Source organism: Melospiza melodia, chromosome 5, assembly GCF_035770615.1.
Source record: "Melospiza melodia melodia isolate bMelMel2 chromosome 5, bMelMel2.pri, whole genome shotgun sequence".
NCBI classification, from domain to species: Eukaryota; Metazoa; Chordata; class Aves; order Passeriformes; family Passerellidae; genus Melospiza; species Melospiza melodia.
The window spans coordinates 11,355,081-11,380,838 of record NC_086198.1 but is presented as its reverse complement, the minus strand read 5'-3'; the positions used below and the strand labels follow the sequence as shown (position 1 = coordinate 11,380,838).

Genomic DNA, 25,758 nt, shown 5'->3' with positions numbered 1-25,758 from the left:
GCGCTGCCACGGCAGCCAGCAGCTCGTACATCTGCCAACCAATCTGTTCCGTCTCTCAGCTGCGGCTTCATGTGCCCGCAGCCACTCGCTGTGCAGGCACATGCTCTTCATCCTTCACCCACCAAAACAGGCTGGCAAGTCACTTCAGAACAGCCAGCAACGCCACTGACAGCTCATGTGCTGGAACACACAGGATGAGAAACACTTTTTTAAAAATATCTCACAAAATGCCCTCGTCATGCCAGATGCACCCTGCCTTCTGCAGAATCCTGTCCATCACTCCCTCTGTCCTTTCCTGATTTAAACTGCAAAACCATCATGCTGCATAAGCAGAAGGTGGAGAGCAGGCCCTTGAACCCCTGTACTAGTGCACTTGGTTTTTGTGCAGACCTTACAAACACGTCAGGCTGCTCCAAGGCAGGTACGTCCAGGCCCCTCCGTGGTGAGCAGCCAGCACAAGGCCAGAATTCCCGGCCTTTCCCTGTCACTCTCTGTGCCCTCTACCACCTGCACTGCCAGGTGCTGGTGGGCAAGGGCAGCAGCCAGGCAGCCCATTCCCTCTCTGTGGGGGGATGCAAGCAAGACCCATTAGCCCAGGGCTTTTCTAGAAGGGCTTCTTTGGAATTGGCCCTTAAGGTTAACAGTGGCTCATGTGAACCTGTACACAAATGGCCTAATAGTGCCAGGGCCATTTCCGACAAGTTCCTGAAATGCAGATGCAGCAGGGACACTTATCTTTGCCGCTAAATTCATGCCCTAATTTTATCTTACCATTTTCAGTGTATTTATGTATTTATACAAATTATGACACCAAGATGTCTTAGTTTAAGCAACCCCATTTCCAATGAATTATAATAAAATGATAAATGGCAATTTTAAAACCTTCTTATAAGTCCTTCACATGATCTCATAATGTCTTTAATATTTCAGAAAGAAGAACAAAATGAGAGTACTATAGTTCACATATCTCAGAGAAGCTTTGTTTAAAGGATTCTAGTTGTGTGTATTGATATATTTTTCTCCCAAGACTTCAGTATCAACCTCAGGGTGATTTTAGCATCACTGATATATGCAAGTGCTGGTTTGTGGAGGTTATACTGTTAGTGAGGTGGTCTCTTTCTTCCTTCATTAAGCAAACTTGTCACAGCTGGTTCCTCAATAGCCTAGAGGATTAATGTTTACCATCATGGCATTATCTAAACTGATGGGAATTCAACTACTTTATGTTATGAAACAAGAAACAGAAAACCTGCCAGCTTAGAACTCAGGTGAATATCTTGGTACTGTTAATATTTTACATCATTTGTAAATTGACACCTACCATACCATGGTGTAGCTGTGTCCTTCACTCATGCTAGAAAAGATAAATATTTTGATTTTCAAGTTTTTAATGTTTTTATTCTAAAATCAAACACTACTAACATCAACTAAATGTAAGAAGAAACAACAGCTGTTGGCACTTCCATAGTAAATTGTTAAGAGCATGTTTGAGAAGAGACATTATCCTAGAGAAAGCAAAATGGCCACTTAAGATACAAATTTTTTTAAACAGGTGAGCTGCTAAATTAAAGATTAAAATTCTCCTTATTTGCTGTGATATATTCATCTACCACTCTTACTTCTCTCTTTTGGTATTCAAGAAAACCTTGAGGTTTGGTAAAACAGTAATTACCAACAAAAACATTGAAATCTTTGGGTTATTGAACTCCTTGGATGAATGCTAAACCATGATATGTCTGTCATTAGTTCCAATAGCCATGACAATTTAGAGAATCCCTTCCCATTAAGTATTCTGGTTAATGTTATGATTTTATCCATTTACATCTATGAAACTCTCTGCATTGAAGTGCTGTAGCCAACAGAGATGGATCCCATCTTTTTTACCCAGAGAAAGAGATTCTTCAATAACTCAGCTGTTTTAAACTCAACCCCCCTGGAGATTGTTCCTCAAGATCACCATGCAATTGGCAAGACCAGAATAGACGAGTTTGAGGGTTTTGACTCTATTCAGATTTGAAGTAAAGAAAGAATTATGAAGGATTGTAGAAAGAAACCAAGTCCTAAACCACAAAAACGTAAAGAGAGAGGGAGTAGGTACAGGGGAAGTAGCATTTCGGCAGTCTTCCTAGGATGGGAAGATTTCTAGAGTGCCTATCAGCAAGAGAGGTGACATGGGAAAGTCTATGACATGTAAGAAACCATGAGCTCCTGAAACACAGAAGGACATGGATGCACTCTGCTGTGATGGAGAAGAGTGTGCACAGCAGTGCAAACACTGACAGGAAACATGAAATTATCAAACTGCAGAGAATAAAGATGCATGTGGATTTTGGCGTGATTGGATTGAAGCACAGCTCAATCAGTAACCAAACAGACCGATGAATGTTGCAGCTATTTAAATAAACGAGGACTATCTGTAGCTGAGGGCAGTTTGTCCTTATCAGGATTGAACCAAAAATACATTTGCCCTCCAGTACTCTCCCCCAGTGCCCACATTAATATAATTAAGTTAACTACAGATGAAATCCTGACCCAATTGACAACATGAAAACAACTCTAAAAGCTACATTTAATATGTCTGGTACAGAATACCACCCTATTTATAGGATTTACTTGCAGTGAATATTCACAAGTATGGAAACAAAACTTTAAAATAACTCTGTTAACTAAAATGAAAAAATTCAAAGTTGCTTGTCATTGTTTTTAGAAAAAAAATCTATGTCTATTCATACAGGTTCACAGAGGTATACAAATAAAGTGTTCTGTACTTGAATAGCCAAACTAGTTACAGGTATTTTCTCTTTTTCAATTTAACTGCTGTGGAGTTTTCTGCCTCTGTCCTTTCCTGCTTTGTGGTGACTCAACTCTCTTTCTTCTTTATTGTCACAAAGGTCAATTTTCTTCATGAGCCTCAATTCAGAACAATCAGAAAGAAATACAGAAATAGCACTTGTTTTGTCAGTCATAAAGCTGGCATAGGTTCCAAGTGCCATGTGCTTGGATGTTTAAGTCCAAGTCTATAAAAGAAGGATTTTCTCACTATATATAAAAAGAAATTAACAGACTGAAAAAAATAGGAAGTAAACATACACCCTTTCTGAGATCTGATAGAACAAAAAAGCTTCACCACTATCATACATGATTAAAAAAAATACATTGACTCTGACAGCTGACTTGGTCATTTGTGTTCTACTATCTATATTAAATGCAGTTCATTATTTTAGTACATAGTAATTTTCCTAGAAAAAATGCAGTCTTATTTAAATTTTCCAAAGATATTTTCAATCAAATAATGCATTTGTCATATTGTATGCTTATGACCCCATTCAATAGGATCTAAACTTTCATTTCTTGCTATGTTTTAATCGTCTAACACTATTTTACTGGGTTTTATTGCTTATGGGTTTATACCACTCTAATATAACTACTAGGAAGAGATCTTCCAAATGCATGTTGGAAAGCTGACAGTAAACCAGAAAAACCTAATTTCCTGATTAGGTTGTAGCTAAATAGGATTTAGCTACAAAACAGGGGGTTTTTTTCAAAAATTCTTCAGCTTAAAAAAATTGTCATTCCTAAGAAGAATGGAATGCAGACAATACAAAGCAAGGAGCAGCCAGTATGTGGTGATGAAATGGTAGTATGTGAAAGCAATGTATTTTGTCTCTCCTCAACCACCATTGTATAATACATTGAAAACAAATTTTTTTTGGTATATAATACCAAAACAATTTCTTTTGGTATTATATACCAACAAGTTCTATATATTTTATTTGGTTTGGGGTTTTTTAGGTTTTGAGGGGAATTTTTTGCATTCTTTGGTTATTTTTGGAAAGGCAAAAAGGTAAATATTTTCAGTTTTATTTATACAATAGAAATACAAGAAAATGTTAATGTAGAATTGACTGGAATTAAGTTTTGACCATCAATGTGCCAGGAAACATATGAAACAGCCTCTTAACCAAAAAAAACCCTATATTTCAACAAGAAATTAATGCTCAGATACCATCACCAGACACAATATATCACATTTGGTATGAACTCTGTGCATAGGCAAGGGCATCCCATCTCTTCTCATATGAAAGTGTCACTCTGAAGCTACAGCCTGAAGAGTGACCACCCCACCTCTCTGAAATATAAGTCTGTGCTCCCTCTTTCATCCCACCATGACACTATTCTCCTTTTTTGATTCAGCCACATTGACTCTGGGATTGTCTGGGACACCTCTGTGAAGTGCAGTGCCCACGAAGAGGAGCCAGGAGATATTGCTGAACATCACATTCCAAGTGCCCTGTCACAAATGCCAATCACGTGGCAAATGTCCAAGTGACTCTTTATTGATGAATCAGTTACTGTCACACGAATTATCCTCAGCGCTGACTAATGCTAGGAGAACTGAAAGCTTCTCTTGCCTCTCTCTGTATTTTGAAGGTCTGGGAATGCCTACCTCTCAGCAATTTCAAATATTTCTTGTTATCCAGGTGAGATTTTCTGGAAGCCACAAAATACAGAAATTGATCAAAGCAGAGAAAGTGAGTTTTGAAAGTTATTTTGAAGGTTTTTATCTGATTCAGCAACATGCAATAGAGTCTGAAGACTGTTTACTCTCTTGCAGTTCTTATGTGACTATGAAGCAGTGGAAGGAACCCCAGTGGAGGACAGCCAAGTGACTTTAATCAATTTGATACTAATCACTTTCATATAATCATTCTTGCATTCTGAAATTTTGAAAAATCAAGATTACCCTGCCTACAGATGGAGGGAAAAATCCACCTTTCTTTGTCCTTCAACGTCCTAAAGTTGCATAAATGAGGCAATCTGACATCCAGCAAAGACAGGTGACAGTAACTTCCATCCTCCAGAGTAAGACACGGATCATCTCAAACCACAGCTGACAGCAAATCCAGGTCAAATCTTCTCTCTGCCTCCTCCAAAAATACTGAGTATGATCTGTAGCAATACAAAGTTCCAGCAGTAAGAAAAAGAGAGTGCCAAAGAAGGATAAAGGCAATAAATGTAGGGGACCAAATTGATGCATCAGGTTCACTGTTCATCTTCTTGGCATGGTGCAGACGAGGGAAAAGCAGATGCTGCTAAGGTGGGAGAGGGGATATTCCGTGTAACAATGCATACTGCTCATATTCCCTAATTCCTCACTTAATAAAAGAGTGTCAACACTAAATGCTGACACTGCAACCAGTTGAACACTTGGAAACAAAACTAGGGCAGAGCCATTGCTGCTCTCTCTCAAAGCTGACTGCTTTGGGCAGCCTCCGATGCGTAAAGCCAGCCCCACCAACAACCCAAGAGCCAGTTTGTAAGGTCCTGCTATGCAATCCCTGTTCATGTTCCTAAATAATATCACAGCCTCCTACAGTTCTAAGTGAACCATTTAATACACAATACATACTGAAGAAAAAAAGAGAGTAGGTATCATTAAAAGTATCAAAAAGCGCCTCTTATTTCCAAAGTCACTTGACTTCTTTGAAAATCACCCATAAAAGATTGCCTAGGTTCAGCCCTATGTTTTGGCTACTCTTCAAGCCCAATGGAGATATAAATCTGGAAACCAAATATTTCAAAACTACTCCTGAAGAACCAAAGAACCACCTACAACACTGGGAAAGGCAGCCCTTTCCAGCTTTTTGGGTTTGGCTTTCTTGGGATTTTTTTATCCACGATGGCATATCAGAAACATGCCTGGGAGGATAAATGCAGGTACTGTTTGCTTTACATCATTCTCTTTCTATATTAGCATTCCCATAAGGCTATCCTCACTCACGTGAAATAAAACAATAGGGATAAAGTATCCCACTAGAAGCTCTGAGAGAAAAGCTTAAAGCTATGTCTTGGGATGCAGGGGGGAGAGAGTTACCCGTATTTCAGTGTCTAAAGTCATAAAACTGTACTGCTTTGTTCAAGTTTTATCCCATACTTTTGCAGTCTATGTCTACAGTAACACACTGGTTCAAATCAAATCAGTTTTACACACTTTTGAAGGAAGCTGTCTTGTTCTATGAGAGCTTAAACTGATCTTTGGCCATGATATTCCAACTGATAGGTGGAGAGCAGGGCAGGAAAAGGTTCATTTCTAGCCAGATCAGCTCTGTAACCCAGCTCACCACTCACATCAACACCACTGGCCAATGGAAAGACTGATCAACAGGTGTAATAAGACATGAGGGATAGCAGTGACCCCAACACAGTTCAATTAAAGCTATGAATCTATTTAGCTACAAAATGAAATTGCACACCTTATTCTCTGATCAGAGCTTTACTTGCCCAGTTACATCAAAGTGAACACAATAAACTGTAAATCAACTTATTTAAAATATAACCAACAGGCGGTTTAAGCAAGCAAGCTTAGTACATCAGTATTTCTCTTACATTGTTGGGACAATAAACATGCCCAAAAATCCCAGAGCAAAATGGAATACTTTTGTGCTACTGTGACTCTCAATTATCTGTTCTTTCACCTATCATAAATACCATCCTAGAGCAGTATTCTAGTTTTTAGGGTGGTTTTCTGGTCATAACAGCCTTTCATGAACATCCACAAATTTAAGACTATTCTTTAGTAATGTTGACTTTTGCTATTAATAGTTTTCTTTTGTTAGATTTGCTCACTGGCACTAATTTTATAATATTTTCTGCAGATGGCCAGAAATAACATGCATGCAAGGATAAAAAGGAGGATGCAAATTTCAAAACAATGCCATAATCTTCATTACAGAAGTGTTCGCCTAGTAATTAAGTGTGGAGCTGCACATATGGTGTCTGATTTATCCTCATATTTTCACTGATGCAAACTTGCTATGATAATATTAATGTAAATGTAACCATACCACTTTTCAGTCTGGGAGCACAGAAAAGCTATTTTTTTTTCATCTCTTTTTCCATTAGTAATTACACTTTTTTTTCTTCCCCCACTAGAAACTGAAAGAAAGAAAAGTAGCTACAAAGTTATAGGTTTAGCTATTGCAAACTTTCCTTCTCTTCCTTTGTGTATTTAAGGAAAGTGGCTACTTCCCTTAAATACACAAAGAATTTCATTCTCTTTTGGTTGATAAGGATTTACATTCTCCTGGTCTAGGATTATTCATCAGTGTTTTCACTCTCAAAAGATGTTATGATATCCACCAAAAAACAAGAGTTTCTCTAGTGAAATATGTCCAAGGCTTCTGCCCTCTGCCTAAATATCTTAGACTAAAATTTAATTCCTGCTGAAGAGAAAATCTACACTGTCCCTTAATGTGGAGCAATAGAGAAAAATTTTTTCAGTCCCTGAAGTCCTTCCCTGTAAGAATACTTAACAGCACATGCTAAAGTTTTTGGTAATTTGTAGGTACAATTACTAGGTTTTTTATTTCACTTATCACTCCCTTTCCACTCTGTTTTTTAAGCCCAGATTTGCCAAATTCTGACTTTTTACTTGTGAGGAGTTATGTGTCTTTTTCTGGGCATAGATGCATATTAGTACAAGCCAAAAGGAGTGGCAGGATTCAACTCCTGTTCATACTGTTCAGCTCCTAGAGAGCATAACCTTCCATTTTGTACTCCAATTCTTGATAGTCTTGAGAGACTAGGTAAACTCAGAAATGTCCTAAATTAGATATTCATAAACAACACTTCGTAAAAAGTAATTTTTCATATTCAAAAACTCAAAGATGAAATTTCCACATTGTGATAGTACCAGCTTTCCTCCCCACTCCCAACCCTCCATGGCTTTCTATGAAGTACAACTAAACTGTAAAAATATTTACTGTGGATGGGCAAGTCCTTCTCTGGATTGCTTCTCCTCTTGTACTTATTAACAAGCTTCAGAATAATATTTTTGCCTAGATGTACCCTTTTCAATGAAGAAATTTCAACTCTGAATTTCACTTTTAGGCCTCATATCTTTGCAAATTAGTTGAATCTCCACACACACTGCATGCTCATTTTAAAGCAGTTTGACTCTTTTCAGTAGCACATCTCTATTTCACTGTGCATCAATTTAAGTTCCTTATGGAGGTATTTTAATTTGTGAAGTCTCACAGTTGAAATTTTGTATTCCATGTAAAGGCTACATGGTGAACAGTTAGAACTTGTTATAGATAATTAAATACATAATCTTTAACACCAAAAAAAACCTGGTTTTTTGAAGCCAAGAAGGCCTTTTGTGAAATAAATTACAATCAAAAATAGATCAAGTTAACCCAATGTAAAAGATAACATAGAAAAAGCAAAGTGCATAATTACTGATGGACCTAAATACCAGAAATAGAAGAAAATTACTTATTATTTCTGTCCCATTCACAAATAATTCCAATGCAGTTATTACAGGATTGTAAGAGAACTGATCTCTCAGACACTGGTCAAAAGCAATCAAAAATTCATAATGATTATTGCTGTATAAACCAGTCAAAATACAGAAAAAAAAAGTGCTGAGAAGATACTTTTCTTTAAATAGTCACTGATTAGAGTGATAGCAGTAAACTCTTCGAAGCAAATCATATTCCTCCTTGACCTCTCCCCCTCCCCAAATCTGCTGTGGCTTAGAAATTGGTTGACTTGACCAAAGGTAACCTCAGAAATCCAGTGTTAGAGAGAAATGGTAAACAGACACTTTAAAATCTCTTAAATTCCCAAATATTCTCCCACCTTTAAAACACCAAGGTGGGTCTCATGGTTGATGGATACAAATCAATATACCACAGAAATCTTATGCTGGGATAAGAAAGCTGATGTTGAAAATCAAAATTATAATCTGAGATGTTAAGGATCTCAGATGTATGGGAAGTTTAAATTAAGTCCTTACTTTGAAAAAAAACCCAACTATTATTAATGATTTTTGTAATGCTTATATATAACATCACAACTCTTTTCATAGCTCTTTTTGGAAGAGCCCCAACTGAACAGAATCACTGAATCATTAATCATGGGGAAAAAACCTCTGAGATCATTGAGCCCAACCCTGGGCCCAGCACAGCTGTGTTCACCACTGAAGACTGTCCCCAGGTGACACTTCCACACACTGCTCGACCACTTCCAGGGATGGTGGCAGAACCCCCTCCCTAGGCAGCCTGCTCCAATGCCTGAACACCCTTCTGGTGAACACATTTTTCTTAATGGGAAATATTTAGCACTCAACACTTAATAAAAATTTCAAAATTAAGAATTTCCATCTATGCATGCCAATTGCCTGTTCACTTTCTTCATCAGAAAAAATAACAAAGGCACAAATTTCTTTGCTTATTTTTTTTAACCATGGAGAGCTTCGTGATCAGGTCTTAAGATTTTCTTTCAGCATTTACTCATAACTCCAGAAACATGCCCAGCTTATAAAAAATACAAGTCTAACTCGCTCAGATTGGATCTTTGTCTCTAAAAAGGCAAACAGAGAATGATAAAACTGAAATTATTAGCCATAATACTTCACACTGTTCATCGAAGAGTCAGATGCAGCACATAATAAAATCACTCTAAATCATTAGTCAGCAAATTATATCACAAACTTTCATTTAAATCTCTTTATTAATGTGAGAGCTGTTCTATCTGAGAAACCATGAGAACAGGGGATGCTATTTTTTATATGGATTTCTGAGACTTCGGAAGTATAAATCAAATTTTCAGTATAGATTTATTAATGATTTATGTGTATATCATGTATATTTTTATAAAGACAGGCATAGCACCCCTTTCAGAAGTTTACTTACGCATGGAAGAGATTACCGAGAGCCTAAAGCAGTAGATGAATGTGACTATAATATAGAAAAGATATAAAGGACATAAATATATTAAAATATTAGATTTTTAGTCTTTTGGGGACACCAATTTTAAGATCTGATGCTTGAAGCAATCTACTAATGTTTCAAATGCAACCTCCAAGATGCAGAAAACCTCCTGTCACCCTGCTGACTGCACCAAGAACATACAAATGTATGTTCAAATACTTCTGTGAGAAAAAGTCTCCAAGCATAAAATAATAGAAACAGCCTATTATTAGACAGTAGACTAAAATGCAACTATAGCTAAGCAGCACAGTTTAAATCCACTAGAAAACTGTCCTCAGTTCAAAAAATAATTAACATTATACACAAGTTAAATCTCTGGAGTGATGTTAATTATGGTTTTCTCTTTCAGTGTCCCAAGTAACAACTAAATCCGCCCCTGCATCTAGGTCTAGAGAATTTTACAAAATATTACTGTTTAGCAAAAACCAAAAAATCAAAGAAGAGAAATATATTTTTTGTGTTGGAATACAACCACAGCACTAATAATCACTGGGATTCTGAATTACATGAGAATATAAAGATAGCATAAATGAAAGATAAAAACATAACATATAGGTTAGAGGACCAACAATTAGAAAAAAACGTTTTTTAACTCGCCAATATACTAGCTAAGATTCATTTGCCTTTAAAAGCATAGGAAATAAAGGAAAAATAAAATCAGTCTTCAAACTAACATAACCTGGTTCTGTGTCTTGTAGTTTATTTTAAATAAAATTTTCCTCTCTATCAAAGTACTTGATAATATGGAAGAGCAGCTCTGTGATGAACCGTATTTCAACTTAAAAATCAGCCCTCAAGATTAAAAACATCAATTTCTCACTGAACCTGAGGTTATGGCTAACCTTGGCTGTTGCAAGGAGAGGGAGGATCTGTGCAACTTAATTCCACTTGACAAGGACAGACCCAAAGCACTGTCATAATGGGCTTCTCTTCTTTCTCTGTGGCCTTTCCACTGCAAAAACTGATTATGAGATGAACTTATGTTTCCATCTTGAAACAGAGCAGAGAGCAAAGAAGGGCTCACTGTCAAAATAAGATGTTACTTAAAAAAAAAACAAACAACTAAATTTAATTTAAATTTAATTGAATTCTTTTATCTAAACCATAGAGGCATGGAGTTGATGCATCGACCACTCAGTGGATGAGAAACTGTCTGGATGGTCAGACCCTCAGTGCTGTGGTCAATGGCTCAATACCCAAGTGGAGACCAGTGACAAGTGGCATTCCTGAGGGGTTAGTACTGGGAGTGATACTACTTAACCTCTTTGTCAGTGTCATGCACAGAGTGACTGAGTGCATCAGCAGCAAGTTTGCCAATAACCCAAGCTGCATGGTCTAGCCAATACACTAGAAGGAAAGGATGCCATCCAGAGGGACCTGGACAGGCTTGCAAGGTGGGACTGTGCAAAACTCTTCAAGTTCAACGAGGCCAAGCACAAGGTCCTGCACCTGGGTCATGGCAATCCCAAGTACAAACAAAGGTTAGGTGGAGAACAGATTGAGAGCATCCCTGGTGAGAGGGACTTGGGGGTGCTGGTTAACAAGAAGTTCAACACGACTGAGCAACGTGCAATTGGAGCACAGTGAATCTTGAGCTGCAGCAAAGGAATTGAGGACAGAAGGTCAAGGGTGGGGATCCTCCCCCTCCATTGTGTTCCTGTGAAACCCCAGTACTGGAGTACTGCATCCAGCTCTGAGATGGAGGCATCCCAGCATGAGGATGTGGCCCTGCTGGAGCAAGCCCAGAGGAGGGCCAGCAAGATGAGGGTTGGAGCACCTCTCCACACTCAGATCTGGGGCTGTTCAGGCTGCAGAAGAGGAGGTCCCAGGGAGACCACACTGAGGCCTTCTGGTACCTAAAGGGGCCCTGCACAAAAGATGAAGGTGAATGTTTTACAAGGGCACAAAGTGATAGGATGAGGGAGAATAACTTTAAACTGAGAGCATTTTTAGATTATATACCAGGAGGAAATTCTTCACTATGAGTGTGCTGACACACAGCTTGCCCAGAGAAGCTGGGGATGTTCCAAGCCCTGGAAGTGTTCAAGGCCAGACTGGATGGACTTTAAGCACCCTGGCCTAGTGGAAAGCATCCTTTACCATGGCAGGGGGTTGGAAAGAAATGATCTCTACAGTCCTTCCGATCCAAAACATTCCTTCCTTGATAATATCAGATTTTGCACTCTTATGAATACTGCAGAGATAACTGAACGAATGTTTGGAAAAGATACTGTCTTTCAGAGAATTTTCTGACCATTCACCTCTCAGACTTGAGGAATATCTGTAAAACACTGAGAAAATTTGCTTTTAACAAAGGTACCTGATCTCAGATTTCTTTTAAGTCTCAAATCCCTCACAAAAGGTGAATAGTTAACCAAGATGTTGTACAAACATCACATCTTACAAAAACTTCTGCATTTTCTTGATTTAAGACTCAAAACAGACCCTTAGGAGGGAAAAATTAGACACTGCTACAAATGATGATGCAAAAGGAACAAAAACCTCTCCAAAATGTGACAAAATAATTCTCTTTCTCTTAAAATATAAATTCAAAAGCATTTTCAAAATTAACAAAGTGCATCTCCTCTTTTATTTAGGTACAATAACCAATTTTCCGCTCTATGAATAAAAATTTTGGACTATTGCAACTCTAAACCACAGATATTTGTGAATTAGTCATTCATTCATGTGCATTTAGCTCTCCATTGCACTAGAGTTTGTCCTCAGAAAGCAGATACTAGTGTTTTCTGTGTATACACTAAATGTGCTTGAACCTTGTATGTTTCTATTTATCACTGGGAGGCCATGACTGCCACCAAATACAATCCTCAACTACATAAATAATAGTAACATTAGTGCACTACATTCAAGCTGTAACAGAATCAAAGGTAGCATTTATTCTTTTGACTGCTTTTGCATATGAATCAAGATTTCCATTGATCTGCCTGAATGATGTAAAATTGCTTTGGTTTTTCTTTCCCAGTAATAATTTATAGCAAAATTTAATAAAACCCATAAACAACATATATTATCAGTTATAGAGGTATTTTACATAAAGCTTACAAAAGAAAAGACATAAAGGAAATAGAACTTGAAATGTTGAACTTTGGAACAAATCATAATCTGCAAGCTCTTTGAAAACAAAATTTATTTCTACTGCTCATCAGGTAAGAATTTTCTACTTGCTTCTGTTTTGTTGCTTGTTCATTTCTTTAAATGTGTATAATGATTTACATTTTATTTAGGAAGACAAAGGCCTGTTATAATAACAAAAACATGAACAGTTCAGAGTTACAATGCCTCTAAAGAAAGCCTCTAAAATATTTTATTTCCTAATGGAAGTAAAAGCATGTACAGTAATAATCTAGAAGTTCCTATAATTTAATAAGAGTATTTTTAGTAATAGGTTTTTTATCTGATTAAAGTTATGAGCTGCTTTCAAATTACTTTGTTTCTTTTTGCAGATATTAGGAAATTCTTTATGAAGGAACTAAAAATACTTTCAGAAAGTTTTTAATATGCTGATGTGAAAATGATAGTGGCTTTTACCACAAGACTGCCTATTCAGTGGTAAAAATATTTCAGATTACAATAAACCTCACTTGGCATAAAATGAGAAGAAAGCTCTCTCTGTCAGGAAAAGAAAGAAATATTTTAAATATCCTTCATCTTCCATCTAACATTTCCAAGTACTTTATTGCACAAAAAAAAAGTCTTTCTGAAGTCTGCTCTGAAAAGCACGGCTGGACACCAACCTCAGTTAATTCAAATGCAAATAAACGGTGAACTTCAACCTACTTCAAGCAATCAGTGCAAGCATTACCAACTCTCCCCTCATTTAACTCTTTAGAACTTATTTTCTTAAGATTTGCAGGACTCAGCAATGCAACCAATTACCTAATTTTACATAATGTATGGTATAAAGGGTGATTAATTGAATAGACTTACCATGATCATTTCTAGGATAGACGGTGTAAATACCTGCATAAATATTGCTATCAAATAAAGCTAAAAATGGATAACAAATAACACATTTCCAGTCATTCTCATTCCCTCTTGGTAAGGAATCCTGCCTGGCTAAACCACAGCAACCTCTCTTGGCCAGCATATTTAGCCAATACAAACAGAAGTAACAATGGCAGAGAGGAAAAGAAAGACACCAGCAATTAGGGAGCCTTTCTGAAGTTCTTCTGCAACAGTAAGTGTGCAGTAATTCCTTGATCTGCACTGGCCCATCCAAATCAAGACACATCTGTTAACAAATGCAACTGCTAGAAAGGAACACAACCTACCAGAACTTTGTAAATAGAGGTTACCCAAAACCTAAAGAGAGAACTTGCAAAATAATACAGAAGAGAATAAAGCTGTGGGTTTGATTCCTCCTGAATCTTTTTCCTGGGCAGTAGAAAACCCTTATATTGGAGGTGTTAGAGGGAATTTCACACAGCACTATGTTCAAAGGGGCTAGACTACCACTGCTCCTGGTCAGCCCACAGCTTCCTCAATGTCTCTTTGCTGCAGAGAAAATATTTGATTTGCTGCTCTTCTGATAATATAAAATTCTTGTCTTTTCTGTCTACCAAGAGTCAGGAAAAAGCATGCTGTATTAAATATGCATAAAATCCTATGCAAATAAGTTTCCAGTCTTTTCATTTGCTGACAGCTATTCCCTGACCTTCAGAAGGTAAAAAATAAAAAGCTTGAACTAAAAAACAGGATTAAACAGATTTACAAATAAACTTGCTAATCTATTTACTTTAAAGTTATGTAGCATAACAGACCAAGCTACACTGAATGGTTAGTGAATGTGGTCCTGCTTTTGCCTAGAAAAATCGTAGAAGTCAAGAGTGGCACTTGAGTCATTGCTTCCCCCTGAGTCAGTGATTCACTCCTGCAATATTTAATGTCCACAATTATCCCATAATATTTGCCAGTCTGGAGAAAAATAATCAGAAATTACTTCCTAAACTTCATTTGACCTCTTACCTTTGAGATATCAAAGCCAAGTTCAGATCTGTTAAATGGCAGACCTACTCCTATTGGAGCTCCATCTTTAGATTTGAAACTAACAAAACAGAGCAGAGCTTTGTTTTTTAACATTATTTTATAGTCTCTAAGAGTGACAGAAAATTTGTATTTTATGAAAAGTTAAATAAAGTCACAGTTTGGGACAGCATGCATTTTTCTAAAAATAAAAGTTTTGTAATTTTAAAAAGCATAATTGATTGCAACATCATGAGTGTAACAATTCTTTTATTCTAAGATTGAATATTGCTTTTAAACAAATACAGAGGATTATTGGATGAACTCACACACAAATAAAAACAGGATGAAAAACTGACATGATTAGACATGGTACATCTAGAACACACCTAGAATGGAGCAACCAGAATATTTGGGGTTTTACTGATCACCATTTGCTGTCAAAGGCCTTAGACCAGGAAATAAACAATTGATCCACTGGAAAAAGTAAGCTCTGGACCCCTGACAGGGTCGTGCATAGGCTGATATTTTCAATAGTCTTGTGCCCTCATATGCCCACCTTTGTGCATTGGTCAGCTTAAGAAGGGTCCATAAAGTAGCTCTGTAAACCTGAATTTTCTCTAAATCCTGTTTTTGTAACAAAACCCCTCCCTGATTTCACATTAGTTCAGTCAGGTGGTTGGTCAAGTCATTAACAACTTTTGTGTGACGTTGATAAAGGACTTGAAACTACCTGCTATACAAAATCATATTCTTACAATTTTACAAATATGCTTGAACAAGCACATGCAGACACTGCAGACAGATGACTTCTAGTTAGAACCAATGACCAAAATGGCTATGGACCACACTTAATGCATACATCTATTTAGAACACCATTTTGTTGAAAAATAGCAGTGCTATTTTATCTTCTTCAGAGTATATGTATAATTTCAAATATCCACTTTCCAAACATGATTTGTCAAATAAATCAGCCTAATACAAATGAAGGCAAAATATTACATAGAAAAAACAACCAGATATAAATTTAAAAGCACAGAATTAATGTCTTAGTATCAAAGTTTATCATCTGATTTATGCTGGTAAAATGACTGATCTCAGAAAGGTCAATGACTTTTAATGATGTAATGATGGAGATAGTCCTGTTAACTGGAAAACGACTATGTGTATGAATAGAGACCACTCAAGTGAACAATGATTAGCATATTCAGGCCCTGTATAAACATTAAAATTTTAGATATGTAATTGGAGGGTTTGGGTTGCAGTGTTGTGGGTCATCCTCCCCCTCAGTATTATTGTAACGTCTGCACCACATGGTTCACAATAACTTTTTCAAAATAATTTTGTAGTGTCTACTTCAAAAAGTAAGCATCCTGAATCTCCATACCTTCAAAGACATAATTTAAAACTATATCAGTATATTTCAAAGCAAATCAATATTCATGTCAATGACAGATGATAAAAGCTGTCTTAGCTGATGGACAGACTGCTAATGAAGGCTTGCAACTAATGCAAGTGCTATGTAATAAACTTTCATTCCCTACTGTTGAGAGAGGAAAAAGAGAGCTACTTTATGACTGGGTAGAGAACAATAAAAACATATTTCCTAATTCTACCCAAATGCAATGATAGTCTTGGTTGACTGAGCTACTTTCTCATCATTTTTCTAGCTTTCAACTTCACCCATCAGTAGCTCTGTGCTGCTGCCTGATGGTTATCTTTATACTTCAGCTGATACAAACACTCAGCAAAACAGAACCCACCTTAACATTAAGGAAATGATGCAGGAGTAAAAAAATGCTACAATAATAAGAAGCAGTCACCTTCCACCAGCTTCATCCCATCAAAAAAAGTTACTTTATGTTCACAGCTACTACAACTGCTAGCACCTGAGCAGGGCATCTGTGTAGAGAAAACACTTGTGGGTCAGGTCCCAGTTCCTAGGAAAATTCATCACAACCAAAAGAGAATGAAGTGCCACATAATCCTGAAAACACAAGGTGGGGACCTCATTGCCTGCTTACTCTGTTCAGTTATCTCAGTAGCACTGGCTAGCAGCAGCTGCAGCTTATTCCCTCTGGAATCTGCCTTAATCTCGGGCAGCCAGCCCTGCGTGGTGCTGAGCTCTGTGTGTGCACAAGTCGCTGCACGGCGCCCAGCTCCGTGCGTGCAGAAATCCCTGCGCAGCACCGAGCTCTGCGTGCGCACAACTCCGACAACTCACTCGGGCACCAGCAAACTCCTCTGTGAAGCACAGCTCCGTACCAAGCTCACGAAATGTTAAACACTGATGAGAAAAGAGACATTACGTCTGCCCACACTTCTCAGTTCTATTCAATTACTGACAACAGCAGTCCTACAAGTGCAACATAATACGGTATTATTAAATCCAGGATTCTCATTTACGCCTAGATGCAGCCTGGGAGCAGGCCTGATATTCAGCCAACATCAAAGGACACAAATTCACGACTTTCACAGACACACACATCCCACACTGACCTTGGAGGCAGAGGTGGTGATGATCCCTTTCATAAAGGCACTGCTTCCCAAGTTGACAGCGTTACAGCGCTGAATTGTTTGTCAAGTAGCAGGGTATCACCGTCCTTCTGTTACACACGTATTCAGCACGCACAAGAACACAGAGCAACATGCGGCTATGCTTCCAAATCCTCTCTAATTCCGTCTTTACTCTCTACTTCCCAGAATGACCTCGCATATCCTGTCCTCCCCCAGACTGAATCAACCAGAGCTTCTCTAGTCCCCCCAAATCGGTTTTTATACAAAGTAGGCTCTGTAATGTCTATTGAGATCTTTCTATAATATTCAAGACTCCTAACACAAAACATTTTCAACCATCTAAAAATTACCCTGAGAGCCAGTTTTCAATAAAAACAAGCCTTGAACTTTTCACTCAGATTCATCTTTTGTTTATGGAGCCCTTTTCACTGAAAGCTGCACCCTTTTTCCAAGCCCTGCCCCTACACTGACCTAAGGGCTACCAAGCTTCCAACTTTGCGCTGCCTTTAATTGCCGCTTCCTCCATCCCACCCAGCACCCCGCTACTATTAACATGAAAAATACGTATGTATGCGTGTGTATATATATTGGCATTGCCGCTTACCTTGTCCAAGAGTCACTTAAATCCACAAGGGGAGAAAAAAAAAACAAACCAAAAGCCCCAGCTCCACGGGTCCTCGCGCAAATCGCAAAGAGAGCAGCACTTCTTCTCCCTTTAACAAAGCCACAAGCGGCTCCGCGGCGATCCGGTGAGCGAGCGAGCGAGGGAGCGAGCGAGGACTTCTCCGGGGCAAAGCGGGCGCAGCTCCCGGCAGGGCTCGGCTCCCGGCGGGAGCAGGCGCGGAGCTCCGCGGCCGAGGCGCCGCGGGGAGGCGCGGGCGGGCGCCCTTCAGCACCGGGCGCGGCGCGGACAGCAGCGCTCCCGCCCGGCCCCGCTGCCGCCCGCCCCGCCGCGCCGCTCGCACCGCCCCCGCCCGCCCCCTGCGCCGCCCGGCCTGCCCGACTTGCGCTCCGCCACCCACCGCCCCCCTCCGCTGGTTTATTGCGTTTGTCCGCGGGCCGGCCGGCTGGGACGTCTGGTGTTGCCCAGCACTTCTCGTCCCCGCTTCTCGCAGGGGGCTGTCACCCGGCAGCGGTGACCGAACCCCTCCTGCGGCTCCCCCTCCGCAGGGCCACGGCCCCTCACGGCCCCCGGGCAGATGGCAGCGCTGGCACCGGCAGCGAGCGGAGCAACTGCTGTGAAACAGAGAGGAACTCCCCCCCGGAGCACACAGGGGTGTTGTGCCGGCGTCTCCCGAGCAGGGGGCTGTAATGCAACATTCATGAGCTTTAATATGTCAATATATCAAAGCTCGAGCACGCTGGAGGCTTTGCACACCTGTATCGGCAAGCCCTAGCGTCCGCACCAGATTGAATGCCAAGGTAGAGGTCCCTGGTAACCCCTGCCAGAAACATGGACGTGTGATTGGGAATCTTATTTAGTTATGCAAAACATAAGGGGGAAAAATAATCACCTTGAGATAAGACCGTTAATTACATGCTCCATTTATAAGCACGAGAAGAGGGACCTTTGGATGAACAGGAACAATCAAAACAAGAAATCCAACTGGAACTAATCACCTAAAAACTTAGAGATATATTTATTTGAAGTCAAGTAAAGAAACAGTATTTGAAGTCTCACTTGAATCTGCTTTATTGTGAGATAACAGTTTCAGTTATCTGATTTATTACTTTTAAATTAATTTAGTATCAATCCCACCACTTTTAAGGAGTAGCTCTTTCATCTTCAATGTGAAATCATTATGAAAATTAAGTATCTACTTCTCATGCCCTTATAGGTTACCTGCTCCGTGCCTTTTGGGAAAATAAATTACAGATTAAAGTATTAAACTGTCTTTAAATCACCCATGGCTAGGGTAAAGCCAGACAGAGGTCAGCTGCTCTGACGTACATCAGCTTTCTAGGTTAATTGCACTTGTGTCTACATGTGGAATGAACATGCAGTAAGAAACAAAAATAAATGGTTTTAGGTATGGTAAATAACATACCTAAAACCAGAACAAGTTAGTATAGGAAATAATAAAACAGGACAGGTTGGATTGCATTAGCCTATTACTGTTTTTTGAGGGAGTTCTTACTGGACTGATAATTAGGTCACGGCACTGCAAGAAGGAACATGATTAACTTCGACACGCAAAGTGTGGAGTATAAAGCCAAATAAAGCAGACTTTCATTGACCCAACCCTTTCTAATTGCCAGTTATCATGAAGGCAGCTTGTCTGGCATCTGGGTTGAATTTATGAAACCCTATTATTTTACTTCTCATTTTTCTTTTAAGCCCTCTCAGTTTTTTTGCTTATATCGACAATATAATTGCACTACTTAAGGACAATTTCTGCAGTACAAAATTGACACTGAGTCTACTAGCGCAGCTGCACCAGAAACTCTTATGGGACGGAGTTAAACCCCAAACTGGCTTGTTCAAAACTGAGGGGAAATTGAAATGTTGTGAGGATGAATAGGGACCTTGTTCATCCATTCTCCTTTGCCATTATGAAAGTACATGAAACAAACAACAACAATTACGTAGATGTTTTATGTAACCCAGTTATTAAAGTAGTTGAGAAACCAGTCAAATTATGCAAGGTCTGACATATCATAACTTACTGGAAATCTTTGCAAATAAATAGACAATGAATCCCCAAACTAGTATATGCAAGATCCTCAGAACTTCTGAAAATCTCTCCATCTTGTGAGGACTTGCACTACTACATTTCATTGTAAATAGTGATACAACTGTGTAATGCATTAAGGTATCTCGGCATTCTTGCATTTCTGAGTGTGTTTATCTGATCATACGTGCCTTTATTCTTTGTAAACTCAGGTATTCAATTTAAAAGCTTAATCAAAATAAACTTAATGTATTTTTAGCGCATACATATTTCCTAATTTTTCCTCTAATTTAGATCTCTATCCGCTATAGACCATAGTTAGGAAATAAATTTTGGTCATTCACATCCTGACATCTTTCTGTCTTTGGCTTAATGGATATTATTTGTGAGCTCCATTTTCTACATTATTGGATCTGTTTTTACACTCACAAAATACGTGAATGTTTTCTTTGTATTGTTTTTGTTTTGTGTCCCATGCATTACATCATCCCTTTGCAGTTTAAACATTTTCATCCACAGGGTGACTCGGATATTACTTTACTGGGTGTAATGCAGACCAATATATATTATTACAATGAACTTACTCTGTGCCTAACAATTAATTGCTAGTCCAGAGAGACTGTTGCTGCTTAGTAGTATATTTCTGATTTCCATAATCCTAATTTGGATACTTAATGATCATATCTGGCACATCCCACATAATATGCCAGACAGTTTTCTGTTTGGTATACTCCTGAGCCCCATGTGCTTGACAATCAGTTATGTCTGGTTTCTATATTTTCTACCCCAATTGCTATATTTGAAGCATTTGCCATTGAGCAGAAGAGAACACATGCAGTAAGTACTGGCATTTTCTTGTAAAGATAAGGAGCACAGAAGAACTTCAAAGCTGGTTTATGTTTGTTTAGGCTATAGATGTTATTAATAAAAATTCTCTATTTTTTATTTATGAGATGCTGCTTAACATAATATCTGACACAGCAGGAGGTTTTATGCAGGACAAAGAGAAGATCAAAGTCTCAATATATTAAAGGGAAGTTAATGCAAATAATAGATTATAAAAGTTTTAACAACCTATTCAGTACTGTCCATGCTGTGGTTTAACTCCAGTTAGCAGTCAAAAACCAGGACATTCTATGGACATTTGCTTTACACTTCACAGCCTCTCCAAAACTCGCTGAAGTTAGAACAATAGTCACTTTCTTTGACTAATTTGTACCTCCTTTTCTACTGCAAAAAAATCTGGAGAAGCTATTGTGTTCCTTGTAAGCATTGTACCCAAAATGAATGCAGAATTAGAGGGTAAGCGTAGTTTTTCCGAAGTGGCTAGTTTTTATTCTCTTGGCTTTTCTACCACTAGCACTCCTAACACAATTAATTCTTTTTTTTTTTTTTTTTTTTTTAATTTGTGCTTGGGATTTTGTGTTAATCAGTAAGGGACAAAAATAGGATATTTCAAAAACTTGCCTTGTTACTTACTCTTTAGATTATTCCAGTGACTTCTGTGTGACTCAGTACCCCTCACCACCTGCAAGTTCAATGACAAAATTTTATTTTTCTGTGATCTGTCTTTAAACACATGAATTGAAAAGCATTCCCAATATTAGTTACCCAAAATTTAGGATATTAATATCTGATATTACTAAATGTTAATTAATTTTTTGTCCAAAACTACACAACAGTTACAATGTGGTAAATAAGACTAAAATCCAAAAAATTAATCCTTTTGTATTTGAATGAAGAACACGCAACACTTTAAACACAATTATATTTGTAGCTCAACATCAAAAATAGTTTTAGGCATGATAAATTCTAACAATAATGAAATCTTCTTTCAAAATATGCAGTCCATAAAGTACTGCCCTTTGTAGGATTCAATTTCCATTTCCTCTTAACAAATTATTCCTCCTTTTTTTTTGAAGACAACAGCTGCCCCTTCAGTGCAGCTGTTACTAGTGAAGATCATTGATTAGCTTGAAGTCAATGACAGCAAAGGAACTCTCAGGATGCTCTGATATGAGATAGCATGAATAATCCTCCAAATGTCTCTCTCTTGCACACACACAGCGTGAAGTTTGGACACACACATCTTTCCCTCATTTTCCACTGGTCTAATTCACTCAATGTCTGTTCAATATTTTAATGAAAGGTGATCGTGCATCCACCATAACCTCAGTGCTGAACAAAAAGCACGAGAAATGCACTGAGCCCTGGACCGGCGCTTTGATAACAGCAGGGCATCGTGAGCACCAGAATGACAGACACTGGCAAGAGAGGAAAATTAGCTTACTCGTGGCTTGGAGAAGGGTTGTGCCAACCATCTGTCACAGGAGATCTCCCAAATGACAGCAAGAATCATAAAGGCACATTAAGGTTTTCCCCATATCTCCTCAAAGCCAGTTCTCCCAAAGGGACCCAAAAAAAGAGAAATATGCATTATTTTTCACACACAAGGAACCTACCTTTGAAATTAATCAAAATAATTCAAATGCATGCCACAGAATAACAGATGTAGACACAGTGTGGGCAAGCGTGGGCTCTGAGGTTAGATCTGTAGATTTTTTTCATTATGTCTAATAAAATAAATGCTATAAATTCATTTCAGTGTGTAGCAGATTTGCAATGATAGTGATTCTGACAAGATGACGTTGTCCCCATTCTCATCTTGTGAAAATAAAGTAACAACTGATTAAATAGGAAGGAGATGATATACTACATAACTAATATCCACATTAAAAATTACTATTGGAAAAGAATTAGGCAATGAGGATAAATATTTAATTTCATATCATCTAGCTTTTTTCAACTTCATTTGGGATCAAATAATTTCATTATTCATTATCGTTGAAATCTGAAGGCATACTACCACTCAATAGTAGATAATACAGATTCTATTAAAAAAAAAAAAAAAAAAAAAAAAGAAAAAAACTCCATACAAAGAGAAAGCTGCAGATAGTAAATTTCAGTGCCTAGTGATAACATTTATAAGAGATCTCTTAGGGCACCTACTGGGGAACCTCAGCATTGCATGCTAAAGAAAGCCTGTATAAAGGGTAAAAAACTTCCTAACAGATTTAAACCAGAACATTAATTCAGTCTTTTTTTTTTTTTCTCCTCTGGGCAGTCCTCCTTCTATTGACTGTAGTATTTAAAGCAAATAACCAAATGAGAAAACTTGATAGCTGAAGGTATTCACTGATGGAAGGGAAAGAGCTAATACTCTTCATTTCAGAATCTGGCAGCTCTTGACTATTTAAATGTCTATTAAGTTAAATATATCATGTGTTTATGTTAAAAATATTTTACATTAAAAAATATTACTAAAGCCATGATGAGAATTTTAATTCACAGGAATTATGTATTGACAAGAATTTCAAAGTCTTCAGATTAAACTTTTTTTATTCTTTAAGACAGTTTTTCAAAGTATTTAGATATTTTGATTTTCTACCTATTAAGTTCTGTAGTAGTACTCCTGACCTCTGTAAAAATTTGCCATATCATTTTTTTTTCCATTTGATTTATTTTTGTCCACTAACACAGAATATCCTCTATTTTATAGCTCATTTCCTCAAAGTCCCTCACAGGTGATTTCTGGAGACATATGGTATGTACCTAGGACTTTAGCTAGCCAGTGCAGGAAAAATATTCTTTAACTTATTTTACAGAAAAGATAGCTTTTGAAATGTTATCAATCAATGAAGTAGCAAGCACCTCATATCAGCCTTATAAAGATGGCTTTATTTTTAAGCAAAATCTCTGTAAGGACCTCTCTCTGTTCCTTTAACATCTTTTGTGTTTTCCAGTAGTCTGTGACCAGTAATAGTCGCTTAAAAGCTCTATGGAGAACCTTGTTAAAAAACACCAGCACCAAACCCAGAACAACAGCAGACCCTAACCTGCTGCTGAGGCACACTCGCAAGTTTTTAATATCCACTATCACTGCAGTTTAGGTAACCTATTCCAAAACAATAAAAATCCCCTTGAGCAGGGAATAAGTACCATCCTTCTGTTCATTTTATGCATTACTGTGACTGTGGTCACAAGGGTTCTTGGGTGAGGGAAGAGACGAGAATGTTGACTCCATGTTCAGAAGGCTTGATTTATTATTTTATGATATACATATTACATTATAACTATGCTAAAAAGAAAAAGAAAGGAAAAGGTTTCCTCAGAAGCTAGCTAAGCTAAGAATAAAAAAGAATGAATAACAAAAGCAACTGTCTCAGAGAGCGAGACCCAGCTCTGCTGTGAGTGGTCACCACATTTAAACATTTACAGGACACCAATCACAGATCCACCTGTTGCATTCCACAGCAGCAGATAACCATTGTTTACATTTGTTGCTGAAACTTCTCAGCTTCAGCAGGAAAAATCCTAAAGAAAAGATTTTTCACAAAAGATGTCTGCGACACATTACTACAGGAATTACACGTCACAAAATATTCTGAAAAGACATTCAGACTTTTTCCTTCATTTGTCCTAAATCTCAGTGATAGAGATGAAGCACAATCACTTATTTTCAAGTGGGTTTTCCCAGGGAATAGGCCAATAAAATAGTGATTGCATGTCTGGAACAAAAGTCTAAATTAATATACAGTGTTGGGTAGCCTAATGCCGTCCTAGTCATGTTTCTCATCATGCTTCTGATTCCATCCCCAGTGGCACCGTGAATATAAAGGAACCAGTTCTTCAAAGAATGCACTTAGTGACTTTGAAGCAAGTAGGTCTGTGAACTCTGATATCTGTACACGGTAAGAGACTTTTCCTACAGTTCTGGAGAACAAGAGGAGAATATAATAAGATATGTAGACATATCTTACCTTGTCTCTCCTTGAGACCAATCAGCTTGTCCCAGAAGAGCACAAGGAATATTAAATGGGATGAGTATTCTGGCTTATGTGACTTTGATACAGCAGAATTTCTCACTTCTTTAAGAGATAAATCTCATCAAAGGTTCATACCCATATTTTACAACAACCTATGGTAAAGAATGCAGTGAACTTTTCAACTGGGAGACAATGCCATTATTCTACATATTAGCTAGTTCACAGCACTACTCAGCCAGAATCCTTCTTTGTCTTTCCAGACAACATTCTAACAGTCTGAATAAGAATAAAAAAAAAATACAGCTAAGCAATTCAAGAATAATGGAAATTTCACCCCCTGACTGCTAATTTCTAACCATTTTGCCACTGCTTCTGCACAGAGGAACAATGTGATGTAAAAAGGGTAATATGACAGCATCATGTTGGCCCATCCTAAAAGAAATCCTTCTTAATTATAAAGTAGTTCCTGAAACGAAATTCAATCTGTAGTCTTATATTCTGCACACATTTTATTCATTTGATTTCATTTTCCTTTCCTTTCATAGGCCACTCTATAAACTCTGACATTCTCAAGAAACCAACTTGCTCCTGCCACTAATATACTGTTAAATATTAATGAGCACATATTTTTAAAATAATATGAGGGATGTGAAATGGTTACTTGAGACTCCTCAGCTTTTATACCTCTCAATGAACCCAATTAAGGAATCAGCCATCTCTACTCCAAAACTTACCTAATTTAAAGTGACAGGCCTTTAATTACATATGACATACTCTCCAATTACACGTATAAAAATCTATTTTTATCAGTACAGTACTATTTGAAAAGTTGAGATTTGATTTGCCAAAAATACCAAATTTTCTCCAAGTGCTTTACTCAAGAAGGACAAAAAAATAAGAGTGCATTACAGCTTGTTAAATATTCAGTTAAAAGACCTGCTTCATAGTTTATCCTACCCTTTATGTAATTTCTATTGAAGTCA

The 25,758-nt window shown here is 37.9% G+C and overlaps 1 protein-coding gene across 5 annotated transcripts in view; it reads right to left on the bottom strand.

Annotated features, from left to right (window-relative positions):
- FSTL5 (follistatin like 5) overlaps positions 1 to 18,137 on the bottom strand; it is a 270,592-nt gene extending 252,455 nt beyond the window's left edge. For 4 of the 5 annotated variants that reach the window (XM_063156280.1, XM_063156283.1, XM_063156282.1 and 1 more), the window contains exon 1: positions 17,882 to 18,137. The gene's annotated coding sequence lies outside the window, so the exon portion shown is untranslated. Of the gene's footprint in view, positions 1 to 17,259; positions 17,367 to 17,881 lie in introns of all 5 variants that reach the window. The other variant, XM_063156281.1, reaches the window with a different exon arrangement.
- Positions 18,138 to 25,758: the final 7,621 nt, after the last annotated feature.